This window comes from Trichechus manatus, unplaced genomic scaffold (genome assembly GCF_000243295.1).
Source record: "Trichechus manatus latirostris isolate Lorelei unplaced genomic scaffold, TriManLat1.0 scaffold00111, whole genome shotgun sequence".
NCBI lineage: Eukaryota > Metazoa > Chordata > Mammalia > Sirenia > Trichechidae > Trichechus > Trichechus manatus.
In genome coordinates this window covers 4,546,494-4,560,287 of record NW_004444047.1, presented here as the reverse complement: position 1 = coordinate 4,560,287, position 13,794 = coordinate 4,546,494, and the positions used below count along the sequence as shown (strand labels likewise).

The following is a 13,794-nucleotide window of genomic DNA, read 5'->3' as shown; positions in this document are numbered from 1 at the left end:
TAATTTAAAATGGTGCAGCTGCCGTGGAGAACAATTTGGCAGTTCTTCAAAAAGTTAAACATAGAATTACCGTATGACCCAGCAGTTTCACCAGTTTCTAGTATATACCCCAAAGTCTTGAAAGCAGGGACTCAAATAGATGACTTATACACCACTGTTCATTGCAGCATTATTCACGATAGCCAAAAGATAGAAACAACCCAAGTGTCCGTCCATGGATGAATGGATAAACAAAATGTGGTATATACACATAATGGAATAGTATTCAGCCATAAAGAGAAATTATGTTCTGATACATGCTATGATATGGGTGAACCTTGAAAACATGCTGAGTGAAGTAAGTCAGACACAAAAGGACCAATACTGTATGACCCCATTTATATGAAATATTTAGAATAGACATGCTTCAAGACAAAAGTTTATTTGTGGTTACCTGGGGCTAGAGGAAGGACCCTTGATGGTGCAGTAGTTAAGTGTCTGGCTGCTAACCCAAAGGTGGGTGGTTCGAACCACCAGCTGCTCTGTGGGAGAAAGATGTGCCAGTCGGCTTCTGTAAAGATTACAGCCTGGAGACCCTCTGGGGCAGTTCAGCTGTGTCCTACAGGGTCACTATGAGTCGGAATCAACTTGATGGCAACGGAGCTGGAGGAGGGAGAAATGGGGAGCTGTTACTTAAAGGGTATTCAGTTTCTGTTTTAGGGCGATGAAAAGCATTTGAAAATGCATAGAGGTGATGGTTGCACAACTTGGTAAATGTAACTAATGTCACTGAGTTGTACACTTAAAATGGACAAAATGGCAAATGTTTTTTATATATTATATATATATACATATGTATTTATATGTTTTAAATTTTACAGTTAAAAAAAAAGAATATAATGCCTGGCAGTAATAACTGTTGTGAAGACAGTGGAGGCAGGATAAGGGAATTGAGAATGATTGATGCAAGGATTATTTCAGATTGGGTAGTGAGGATAGGAGCCCTGGCCGCACAGTGGTTGAGAGCCACGGCTGCTAACCAAATGGTTGGCAGTTCGAATCCACCAGCCGCTCCTTGGAAACACTATCTGTGAGTTCTACTCTGTCCTATAGGGTTGCTATGAGTTGGAATCGACTCAGCAGCATTGGGCTTGGTTTTTGGATTTTAGTCAGGATAGGCCTCTCTGAGGAGGTGACATTTGATCAGAGATGTGAATGAGACGAGGGAGGAAATTCTTTGTGCATCTAGGGGAGAGAGTTTGGCAATGGAAACTTATCTCACTGTTGATGGTTTGTTGGGCACCTGTTTTAGTTCACAGTCCAGTCTTGTTCTCAGTTGATACCATTCATCAAGTTATTGTGTAATGCTTCAGACAGGGAGGGCGGGTTAGGAATGGAACTTGAGTCTTAGGGAGTGAATTCCCTTTAGGACTGAGTGTCTACAGAAAGAAGGGATGTGATGTTCATCCAGGTATCTTGAGGGGAACTAGATGACCCCATCATTCCAGATCTTCTGCCTCAGTTTGTTCTAAGCATCCTCTGCATGGGCTGCAGCACAGGGGACTTTGACAGCCTTGTCATCGCCTAGAGTCTCTGGAATAGTGATTGTGCTCTACTTTCCACACAGGGTGTTTGATTGTTTTGGAAAGCAGGGAGCCTCTTCAGGGAAACATTTATTTTCCAGCCTTTAGTCAGGTGATGAGGGTATGAATTTTCTTTGTCTCCAGTTTCTAGGTGAAAATAGTAGCATTTAAGAGATTTATTAATTCATTGGAGTTATTAAAAGGCCTTCATTGTACCAGACACAGTACAGGGCCTTGGGGAGTCAAAGGTAACATCACGCAGATCCTGCACTTCAAGGGCTGACGGTTTGTCAAGTCAGACAGACAGGAAGCCAGTGAGGATGTCTGCATAGGGCTCTTGCTGGGGCTTTCACCGTGAGGACACGAAGGAGGACTGAGATGTTCCGTATCATTCACTCACAGCTTTTTTATCATTTTTATTTTATAAAAATTAAGCTAACAGTTCTCTTTTAAAATACATTTTTTCTTGGTGAATAATTTCCATTTGGATTGCTTCATAATGCAGTAGGGTGAAGTACAAACCTCATGGAAACAGTGTAGATTTTGCTGACTACAACTATGGAAGGTAGTATCTTTGCCATAAAATGAGTTAGTTGTACTCTATTTCAACTCTTAAGGCCGTTGACCCCAGATTTTACTGTGCTGTGAAAAAAGCTGTGTGACTTCATCTTTATTCTCAGTAAAAATCAAGGCTCTGTGACACTTGCTAGAATTAATACGTGAGCGACATCTTACGTGATGTATACCCATGTACACCCTTCAAAAAAAGTGTTTTGAAACTCAGGTAATCAGGATGTTTGTAGCTGTGGGAAACAGCTGAAGTGTAACTCTAGAGTGGGTTTAAGGGTTAGAAAATGGCATTCCTTTATAGGAGCCCCTCCTTTATTCCTCTGTCAGCTTTTAGAAATTTTTTTTTTTTGCCTGTCCTCTTCTGCAAATTCCTTGTTTTTCCCTGTGCTAGTTTCTGGATAATTTTTTCAAATCTATCTTTTAATTCACTCATTCTCTATTTGTGCCTGTTTGTCGTTGTTGTTAGGTGCCCTCAAGCCGATTTCACCTCATAAGACCCCATATTGCAGTGTAGAACTGCCCTATAGGGTTTTCTTGGCTGGAATCTTTACGGAAGCAGATTGCCAGGTTTTTCCCTGTGAAGCGGCTGGGTAGGTTCAAACTGCCAGCCTTTCGGTTCCTAAGCTGCTATTAATTCATCTGTTGATTAAAAAAAAATTCAATGTTATATTTCATTTCTAAAAGTTTTATTTGATTTCTTTTTCAACTCTGCCTTCTCGTTTTTAATCTGTTGTTCTTGTCATATTTGTAATTTCTTTTTTAAGCATTTTATACTATTTGGTCTGTCTTCTCTATTATAATTCTAGTATCTGAAGTGTTGAGGGTCTAAACGTATAGTTTATTGTTTTTGATGACTGTAATTTTGGAGATTGTTTCTGGTTTGTTGAATTGTTGACTTGGAGCTCATATTTAGTTGATTTTATCCTGTGGAAACACCTGGGGATCAAAATTGATATTTTTTCCTGAGAGGATTTGAATTTACCTCTACTGGAAGCCAGGTCACCACCAGCCTGAGACCACTTTAGCCCTTTTATAGTGTCTTTTTTGCCTCTAGCAGTGCTTGTTTTGGCATCTGTTCTCTGATAACATCACCTTTGTGAGTGTTTTCCATTCAGAGTTTCAGTTTCAATTTCATGGTTTTGAGTCTTTTGTTTGTTTGTCCCTTGGAGGTTTCATGTATTTCTGAAAATGCAAATAACATTTTTTTTTTTATGGAGAATCAGCTTGGGTGGAACGGCCGTCAGAGTATCTGCCTTACTTGAGATCTCTAAATGATTTTTATTAGTAGTGGAAATAGTGGCGTGCTGCTTTAAAAATTATGAAAGGCATATTCAGGAAGAGGTTGATTCTAAAACGAAGTTTGAAGGTCCATGGAAGCGCGAGGTATGTCATCGGTGTTCTCCTTCGGGAGGATCTAGCTCCAGCTTGACCACTGATGATCAGCATGTGAGACTTCCATAAAGTCATTACTTCTGCCTGGGACTTAATTTTATCATCTGTAAAGTTACCCAGGTGACTTAAAGTTCCTTCTGGTGCTAAAAATGTGTGATTTCAGGTTCTTTTTTCTTTTGTTGTATTGAATAAGCATTTAGTGAAGGTCTGTGTTCAGAGCATTGTGTTGGGTGCGTCAGAAGGTAAAGCACTATCGTAGCTGTTGCCTTTAACAAGCTTGCGGTCTGTCAGTTAAATTAAAAATAAACGATACAGAGCAGTTGTCCAGTTTGTAAGAGAGAATTCTAATAAGCGGTGGCTGTATGTGTACCTGTGCGTGTACCGTCCCCAGTGCTCTTCCAGTACCCTTTCTTTGAAGAGTCAGTCAGTCTTTAAAGATGCTGCTGCTGCTGCTGCCAATGATAATATTAATGATACTCCCCCCTCCGAAAGAAAAACCTATTGCCGTCAAGTCAATTCCCACTTAGAGTGACCCTATAGGACAGAGTAGAATTGCCCTTTAGGGTTTCCAAGGAGCAGCTGATGGATTCGAACTGCCAGCCTTTTGATTAGCAGTGTAGCTGCCATTTATTGAGTACTTACTGTCTTAGTTATCTAGTGCTGCTATAACAGAAATGGCACAAGTGGATGGCTTCAACAAAGAAAAATTTGTTCTCTCACTGTCTAGGAGGCTAGAAGTCCAAATTCAGGGTGCCAGCTCCAGGGGAAGGCTTTCTCTCTCTGTTGGCTCTGGAGGAAGGTCCTTGTCATCAGTCTTCCCGTCGGGGAGCTTCTCAGCGCAGGGACCCTGCGTCCAAAGGACGCACTGTTCTCCTGACTCTTGTTTCTTGGTGGTCTGCGTTCCCCCTATCCCTCTGCTCAACTTCTCTCTTTTATATCTCAAAAGAGATTGAGTTAAGACATAACCTAATCTTGTAGATTGAGTCCTGCCTCATTAACATAACTGCCACTAATCCCATCTTATCAACATCATAGAAGTTGGATTTACAACACACAGGAAAATCACATCAGATGACAAAATGGTAGACAACCACACAATACTGGGAATCATGGCCTAGCCAAGTTGACAGACATTTTGGGGGACACAATTCAATCTATGACACTGACTGTGTGCCAGGCACTGTACTAAACATTTGACATAAATTTGCTCGTTTAATCTTAAGCCAAGGAAGTAGATAGTGATATCCTCATTTTACGGGTGAAGAAACAGGCATAGAGAGATGAAGAAATGTGCCCAGGGTTACACAGTGAGTAAGTGGCTGACGTGGGATCAGAACTCAGGTATACTGTTATTAATGTCCAAATTCTAGCTGTGGGTCAAGCATATTATAAATCAGTTAGCATTGAGAGACATGGAATTTTTATGAGGACCAAAGCCAAATGTTTTTCTGTACCAGTGTTACCACACAGATTTTGGAAATATAAACAGAATAGGATGTATTGAAGTTCACTTCAGTTTGTTCAGTTAAACAGATGGTTGGCTTATCTTTAGTTGCCTCACCCAGAGTTGTTTTCAAAACCACACCAAAGTCAGTTTCAGTTCTCTGCACTACAGTACTGATTCAGGGATTGAGTTAAAGTGACATCTTACTAAATAATGACTGCTAAACGTGCTAATACAGATTGAACGTACTAGTTTTACTTAAAAAATAAAACACTAAAGTCAGATGAGTTTACAATAGAATATACTTTTAATTAAAATTTATTTTAACTTTTAGTTGCTTAAACTGTTTTTGAATTTTTTAATTGAATTTTTTACCACGTTACTTTTAAGTTTCTATCAGATGCTAGAATAATTAAAATATTTACTATTTATAGGGCGTCTGCTATTTGCCAGACATTGTACTAGATATTTTACATTAATTATTTCTAATTGTCTCAACAACCTTGGGACTTACCACTTGGGGTATTTTATTACAAATGAGGAAACTGAGGCACAAAAGATAATAAACTTTTCAAGGTCAGACGGTTGTAGATTGTGAAGCAGTAATGGGGTGCTGCTGGTGTTACCCAAAGCAGGTCTCGCTTAGTGTGGCTCCTCGTCAATAAAGACACACCGAGGTGAGGAGTGAGGAAGAGCGTTTATTTCAAGTGCACAGGCAAGGAGCAAGGAGGTGTATACCTCAAATGAAGCTCCCCCAAAAAAAGGAGGCAGAACCTTTTATACCATCTCTAAAATGAAATATATACAAGTGTTATGGACTACATAGGTTATCATGGTACGCAGGCACCGCAAGACAAATTTTTTTTTTTTGGGCATACATGAGCCACACCCAGTGCTTTGAGGACAGTGGACAGGAAGGGGCAGGTTCCACTTGGTCTGTGCAGCTCCCAATTGAGCTGCACCCATCGCGTGTCACCTAAGGTTTTGTTTGCTAATGGACAGGAGCAGCAGGTAAGCATCTCCAACTGAGCTGGCTATCCCTGGCACAGAAATTGAAACATGGATCAGCTGGTGGAGAGTCTAGAATTGTCTGTTTGAGGAGAGAAAAGATTATTGACATTGATGTAACTAAAAGACAACTTGAAAAAACTGGTTCACTCTGTCAACATCATGTATCATTCATCATATAAATTCCAGGAGGATTAAAGAGAAATGTTTAAAATTATAACAACACTGGAGAAAAAATTAAAGATTTATCAAAGAGTGCCTTAAAACTTCTGGGAACATTTATTAGACACGTGCCTAGGAAGGAACTGTAACTTTCCCTTTAAAAGGAAAGGTTTTAGAAACCTAAATATACAAAATGTGAAAGTATTTGCTCATTGAAAAATAAAATTACATAAGATAATAGGCTGGGAAAGTCAAATTAGGCAAAAGTCTAATAGCTCTACTATTTGTTATAAAATACTTTTTTTCAACAACATGAACGGGAACTATACATGTGGACCTCGCCAGATGGAATACACACAAAAGAATCAGATCGACTACATCTGTGGAAAGAGATGATGGAGAAGCTCAATATTATCAGTCAGAACAAGGCCAGGAGCAGACTGAGGAATAGACCATCAACTGCTCATGTGAAAGTCCAAGCTGAAGCTGAAGAAAATTGTAACAAGTCTGTGAGAGCCAAAGTATGACCTTGAGTATATCCCATCTGAATTTGGAGATCATCTCAAGAATAGATTTGACGCATTAACACTAATGACCGAAGACCAGACGAATTGTGGGATGACATCAAGGACATCATTCATGAAGAAAGCAGAAGGTCATTAAAAAGACAGGAAAGAAGGAAAAAACCAAAATAGATGTCAGAAGAGACTCTGAAACTTGCTCTTGAACATAGAGTAGCTAAAGCAAACAGAAGAAATGATGATGTGAAAGAGCTGAACAGAAGATTTCAAAGGGCAGCTTGAGAAGACAAAGTATCATAATGACCTGTGCAAAAACCTGAAGTTAGAAAACCAGAAAGGAAAAACGCACTCGGCATTTGTCAAGCTGAAAGAACTGGAGAAAAAAGTCAAGCCTCGAGTTGCAGTATTGAAGGATTCTACAGGGAAAATACTAAACGACACAGGAAGCATCAAAAGAAGTTGGAAGAAATACACAGAGTCACTGTACCAAAAAAAAATTGGTGGACAAACAGCCATTTCAGGAGGTAGCATATGATCAAGAACTGATGGTATTGAAGGAAAAAGTCCAAGCTGCACTGAAGGCATTGGTGAAAAACAAGTCTTCAGGAGTTGATGGAATACCAGTTGAGATGTTTGAGCAAACAGATGCAGCGCCAGAGGTACTCATTCGTCTTTGCCAAGAAATTTGGAAGAGAGCTGGCTTCCTGGCCAACCAACTAGAAGAGATCCATATTTGCACCCATTAAAAGAAAGGTGATCCAACAGATTGCGGAAGTTCTTCATATAGTCCAGGTTCTTGGAATATTTGCTCAGCATATAGATTGAATAAATATGGTGAAAGGATACAACCCTGATGCACACCTCTTTTGATTTTAAACCATGCATTATTCCTTTGTTCTGTTTGAACAACTGCCTGTTGCTCTATGTACAGGTTCTTCGTGAGCATAATTAAGTGCTCTGGAATTCCCATTCTTTCCAGTGTTACTCATAATTTGTTGTGATCAGTGCAGGCAAATACCTTTGCATAGTTGTGTGAGCCATAAAGGAAGTAAAGCTTAATATTTAATCCAAACCCATTGTCTTTGTTATGTAGTGCTGCCTTAACAGAAATACCACAAGTGGATGGCTTTAACAAATAGAAATTTATTCTCTCACAGTCTAAGAGGCTAGAAGTCCAAATTCAAGGCATCAGCCTCAGGGAAAGACTGTCTTTCTCTGTTGGTAGCGGGGGAAAGTCCTTGTCATCGCTCTTGCCTTGGGTCTAGGAGTGTCACAGCACAGGGACCCCAGGTCCAAAGGATACGCTGTGCTCCAGGGTCTTCATTCTTGGTGGTAGGAGGCCCCTCCTCTCTGCTTGATCTCTCTTTTATATCTCAAAAGAGATTGACTCAAGAGACAACCTAATCCTGTAGATTGAGTCCTGCCTTGTTAACATAACTGCCTCTAATCCTGCCTTATTAACATCATACGCCTCCCCCCCCCCAAAAAAAAAAAAGCCAGACCCGTTGCTGTCAAGTCGATTGTGGCTCATAGAGACCCTATAGGACAGGGTAGAACTGCCCCATAGGATTTCCGAGGAGTGGCTGGTGGATTTGAACTGCCAACCTTTTGGTTAGTAGCCTGAGTGCTTAAACACTGTGCCACCCGGGCTCTGTAAACATCATAGAGGTTAAGTAGGGGTTAGGATTCACAACTCATGGGAAAATCACATCAGATCAGAAAATGGTGGACAGCTGTACAACATTGGGAATCATGGCCTAGCCAAGTTGACACCAATTTTGAGGGACACAGTTCAATCCATAACACCCATTTTGGAGGTTTTCTTTGTTTAAATTTTTCTTTCAAAGGCCAGTCCTACTGTTCAAGCAGTTACAATGTTGAAGACATTGGATTCCGCTACTCCATTTAGCCACTGCTGCCTGAGCTCCCAGGCTGGGCAAGGCCCTGAAACCAGGATTGTCAAAATCATCTGCTGCTGTTGGGGGTCACACTTTCTGGGTTGTTAATTTATTTGCAGTGTTGTTATTTGAGAGGACTTGATAATGGTTGCTAATCAAAAGGTCAGTAGTTCAAATCCACCAGCTGCTCCTTGGAAATCCTGTGGGGCAGTTCTGTTATGTCCTATAGGGTCGCTTTGGTTCAGAATCGACTAGATGGCAAGGATTTTTTTGGTTGCTTTTGTATTCACTTACTGAAATACAATATAATTTCTCAAAAGTGTTCTGAACTGTTGTATGGAAGTCGTTTTGAAGTATGTCGTATAGAATTGCCTCCCTTAATTAAACAGAGTTCTTACTCATTTGAGAACTGGTGCTGAAAACTTGACTCAGTAGATCATTTCTGTCCTGTATAACTGAGAAGGTCAAGACAGGCTGCAAAATTTTCCTAGGAAAACAGTACACATATTTGGAAAAGAATGAGCTGTTTGGTCATTTCAGAGCTAGGCGAAGGTCAGGTTAAAGATGCTAGTATTACTTAGCTCAGTAGCACATGGCAGCATGGAAGGGAAGCGTCATCTCTTCTCCTTTGAAAAGTGATGGCTTCCCTGAGTGGTAGGGGGTGTCTTCTAAGCACACACTACTCTGTGTTTCACCTGCGCCTCTTCCAGAGTTCCTCCTGCTGTTCCAGTTACATAACTGCCCCTTATTGTGTCTGAGTGAAATCAGCTATCAGTGATTTGAAGAATGTGAATCTTCCTGCATCCTCAAATTGTTTTCTCCCTGGATTCAGAAGATTTTACTTCTAAAATTTTTATCTGTAGCCTCATATTTAAAGCATGTATGCATATACATACAGATCTTCCTTCTTGTGTTTAGCATTTTGTTTGTATTTTTAAACCAAAACAAACAAACAAAAAAAACCAAACCCATTGCTGTCAAGTTGATTCTGACTCATAGCGACCCTATAGGACAGAGTAGAACTGCCCCATAGGGTTTCCAAGAAACAGCTGGTGGATTCAAACTGCTAACCTTTTGGTTAGCAGCCGAGCTCTTAACAGTGGTAAAGAGGTACAAAAATTATAGAATTTTCCTTAATCCCGAAAAGGTTAATGTTTCTTGAAAAAAATGAGATTTTTATTTGAGACACTGATTGACATTAAGTAAGTAAAAATAATTTTAGGGAATTTTAACCATCAAAGGTTAATTTAATATTTCTTGTTGTTGTATGCCGTTGAGTTGATTCTGACTCATAGTGATCCTACAGGACAGAGTAGAACCGCCCCATAGGGTTTCCTAGGCTGAAATCTTCATGAGAGCAGATCACCAGGTCTGTTCTCTTGCCGTTGGCTAGCAGCCAAGTGCTTAACCATTGCGCCACCAGGGTTAGTGTTACGTATATTTTCATTACATTCCAGGTGTTTTAAAATTGGTAGTTTTATTAGAATATTCGGTTAACCAGAGCTTTCTGTTTAATAGTCATATTAGAAACAGCCCCTGTCTACCCAACACCTTCAAGGAGTTCCTCTGTCTAAGCCTGGAGCTGACTTGTCAGGTACAGCAAGAAGGGAAGCCTTCCATGAACAAAGGGAAGGAGTTGAATGTACCACCGTTGAAATTACACTGGCCAGTGGGTGCTGCAACTCACAGAACTTGACTGCTAGCACCATAATAACAGCAGACATCTTACTGAGCTTGTAAGGTAGATATTATCATCCCCTCCTACCGATGAAGAAAACTGAAGTAGAGATAGTGAGCTTGCCCAGGGACCCGTTGTTAATTGTCAGGTGTGACCCCAGATGACTCCAAAGCCTCCCTTCTTCCCATTACACAGCACTGCCTTTCAGCATTTACAGGACCTGAGGGTCCTACAGCTCACTTAGGTACTTTTTTACTGTGTACAGGCCTCCCATAGGAGACTGACTTCATCCGGATTACAGGTGGAAAACAGAGCTGTGGGTCCATCCAGAAACAACTAAGAAAACAGCCTGTTCTTAGTACAGCAAAATGAGGGGCTGCAGAGGGAGGGGCCCGTTGGCAGAAGCCACTGCCTCACAGGTCTTGGCTTCTGTGTTGTGTTCTGACCTTGCTACATGGCTGCAGTACAATGTGTAATGTGATTTTAACAACTTAAATTACGGGCCATTTTCTACATATTATTCATATTGACATTTTTATGACTAAATACTTTTCCATCTTATGATTTCATATTATTCTATTCCCCTGGTGTTGATTCATATTTTTTTTCAGGGAAACATTCTTGTCTTTTAGGATAATGCTGCTGGGCAGTCTCTCCGAATGTGCTTTATTAGATTGCAGAGTAAGTTTGTTCTTCTTACCACATCCATAGAATGTCCGTACGTGTGTATCTGTTCAACCTCTGCTTTCTGACTTACACAGCTGGGTAGCCCTGCAGTCTAGATGGACCTCACTGTAGTACCACACACTCTTACTTGCCGCTTCTGTGAGGTCTAGGATTCTCCTTTTCCTACTTTTTTAGTTTCTTACTTTTATTTCCCTATCCCTGGTGGCGCAGTGGTTAAGAGCTCAGCTACTAACCAAAGGGTTGGCATTTCGAATCCACCAGCTGCTCCTTGGAAACCCTATGAGGCAGTTCTGCCCTGTCCTATAGGGTCGCTGTGAGTTGAAATCCACTCGACGGCAACAAGTTTGGGTTTTTTTTTCGACAGTTATACTTACTTGAGTCTCCAGGTCCAGCAAGCTCGAGGCAGATCTAGCTACTTTTGCGTTGTATATCAACTTTGGGAATTGACGTAATTCTTAGAAACATAAAACCGAGGTAACTCAGAGGGACAAAACCCAATTTGATTTACGGATTGTCCAGTCAAGTGTGGAATTGTCTTGTATGCAGTGAGCTGAGGTTGAGAGTCTGTTTAGTGTGCTGCTGTTTCCCTAGAGCCTGTTCAGTCACACGTCAGTTGTCATTCTCAACGCAGTGGCTTTTCTTACACGCTTCTCTTAAAATCCAAAGCCTGTGGAGTACACGCTTAGAATTAAGACTAATATTGCCAGTCTAAAATATCGGATCTGGAGGTGAATTTATCCTCTTAATATATATTTATCAAGGGTCTGTTATGTAATTGCCTTGTGAATACAGCAGTGAAGGAGACAGATGAGTTTCCTGCCCTCTTGGGGATTTCATTCTGATAGGGATGACAGATGATGAATTTCAGACAGTGATACTAATAGCTAACATTTAAGTGTGTCCTGTGCGTCAGGCACCTTTTTTTTTTTAAGTAATATTTTGTTGAGTTTTTGGTGAAAGTTTACACAGCAAGTTAGGTTCCCATTTTCACACAGATTGTTCAGTGGCATTAGTTACATTTATCACTGTGTGTCAGCATTCTCTTTAATTGTGTTCTGTTTGTTCCATTTCCAGTGCTCTAGTTTCCCTGCCCCCTTATCTTCTCATCTTTGCTTTTGAGTAATTGTTGACCTTTTGATCTCATACAGATGGTTTTTAAGTAGATCAGACACCTTTTTCTGATCTACTTTACATGCATTAACCTTATAAGGTAAGTACTTTTGCTAGCCTCATATTTCAGATGTGGAAACTGAGCCTGGAGAAGTTAAATAATTTTCCAGAGGTTGTCGAGCCAAGTAGTGACTGAGCTGGAATTTGAACTCAAGCAGTCTGGCTTGGGAGTCTGTGCTCTGACAGTGGTGATAAGTGCTTTGAAGAGAAAGAAAACTCAAAGACCCAGGGCGATTTGAGAGAGCTGGGAATGGGGGCTGCTTTAGATAGAATGGTCAGGGGTGCTAATTTCAAAATTTGGAGGTGAAATTTGACCTGAAACCTGCTGATAAGGAGTGAGCCACTCGAAGTCTGTGGGATAAGCTTGTTCCAGACAGTGAGAGTGGCACGCACAAAGACTCTGAGGCAGGAAGGCACTGGGTGTGTTTGAGGACAGAAAGGAGGCTGGTGTATATGGGGCACAGGGAGCAAGTGGGGAGTGGGCACTGCAGGCTGTGGGCACCATTTCCGATTTGATTCTAGGGGCCGTGGGAAGCCACTGGTGGGAATTAAGCAGAGGTGTGACATGATTTGATTGAGTTTTTATGGAACATGAAGAGTAGAAGCAGGGGTCAGGATGTTGGGGAGGGGGAAATTAAGAGTTCTGTTTTGGACAAATGAAGTTTGAGTGGCCTTTAAACATTCTAACAGATGCTGGCATGTGGACATACAAGTTTGGACCCAGGGGAGAGTTTAGGTGTGGAGGTAGAAATTTGGAATCCCCTGACTTCCAGCAACATGGCGCTCTAGGCAGAAGCACAGCGCTGTCCCTCCACAGCAAAGATTCAAAAAACTAAGCCAAACAGAGAGAACAGCAATCCTGAAATCCTAAACATCAAATGAAGAGATAAAGAACCCAGCCAAGCACCAAATGGAATAAGAAACTGACATAGAACAGAGAGCAAGGAGACACACATGGAGAGGTCACCTATCAGCAAATGCAGCACAGATCCGCCATCTTGGACTCCTATCAGAGACCAGCAAATAGTGGGTATGAGAAAGCAGCTTCACGGAGCTTCCAGCAGGAGACAGAACAACCAGTAAACAGTGATATACACTTTCCCACCCCCCACCCTTCTTCACCCCAACTCGACCTCCTCTGCTAACCGCAGCCACAGCCTCTTGGCTGGGAAGCACCAGCTGCTTGGATTCCACCCACACGCACTGGCCGACTCCCTGAGTGCCATTTGTTGGCTGCTGGTATTGCTTTTTTCCGCTTATTTTGATTTTTTCCTTACCTCTCACCACTTCCCCCTCCTTTTGCTCAAATACCTGGCTCCGTGCGCCATCCTTGCTTCTTCTTGAGGGACTGTGGAGTTCCGTTTGAGTGTGGAACTGCTTCCCAGTCTGTGCTGCCATGCTGGTGGGATCCTGGGGCTTTTTTGTTTTTATGTTTGTTTTCAGTTGTTTGTTTGTTTTCTTTTTCTTTCCCGGAGCTGGGAGCCCGTTCTGGCCAGGCGGTGCTGTGCGGCTTGGGAACTACCCCCTCAGCTTGCGCAGATGCACAGAGGGATCCCTGAGAGTATTTTTTTTCTTGTGGGTTTTTTTTTCTGTTTTTTGGGGGTTTTTTTCTTGTTCTTTTTTTTTAAAATTTGTTTTGTTTTCTTTTCCCTCTTTTTCCCTTTCTGTCTTTCTTCATTACTCAGTTTCTCATCTCTCTATA

General features: G+C 41.3%; 1 protein-coding gene across 1 annotated transcript in view; it reads left to right on the top strand.

The window, feature by feature from the left end:
- The first annotated feature begins 370 nt into the window (after nt 1–370).
- ADD1 (adducin 1) overlaps nt 371–13,794 on the top strand; it is an 81,818-nt gene continuing 68,394 nt past the window's right edge. Inside the window, exon 1 of the mRNA XM_023737978.1 lies at nt 371–3,515. The gene's annotated coding sequence lies outside the window, so the exon portion shown is untranslated. The remainder of the gene's footprint in view (nt 3,516–13,794) is intronic.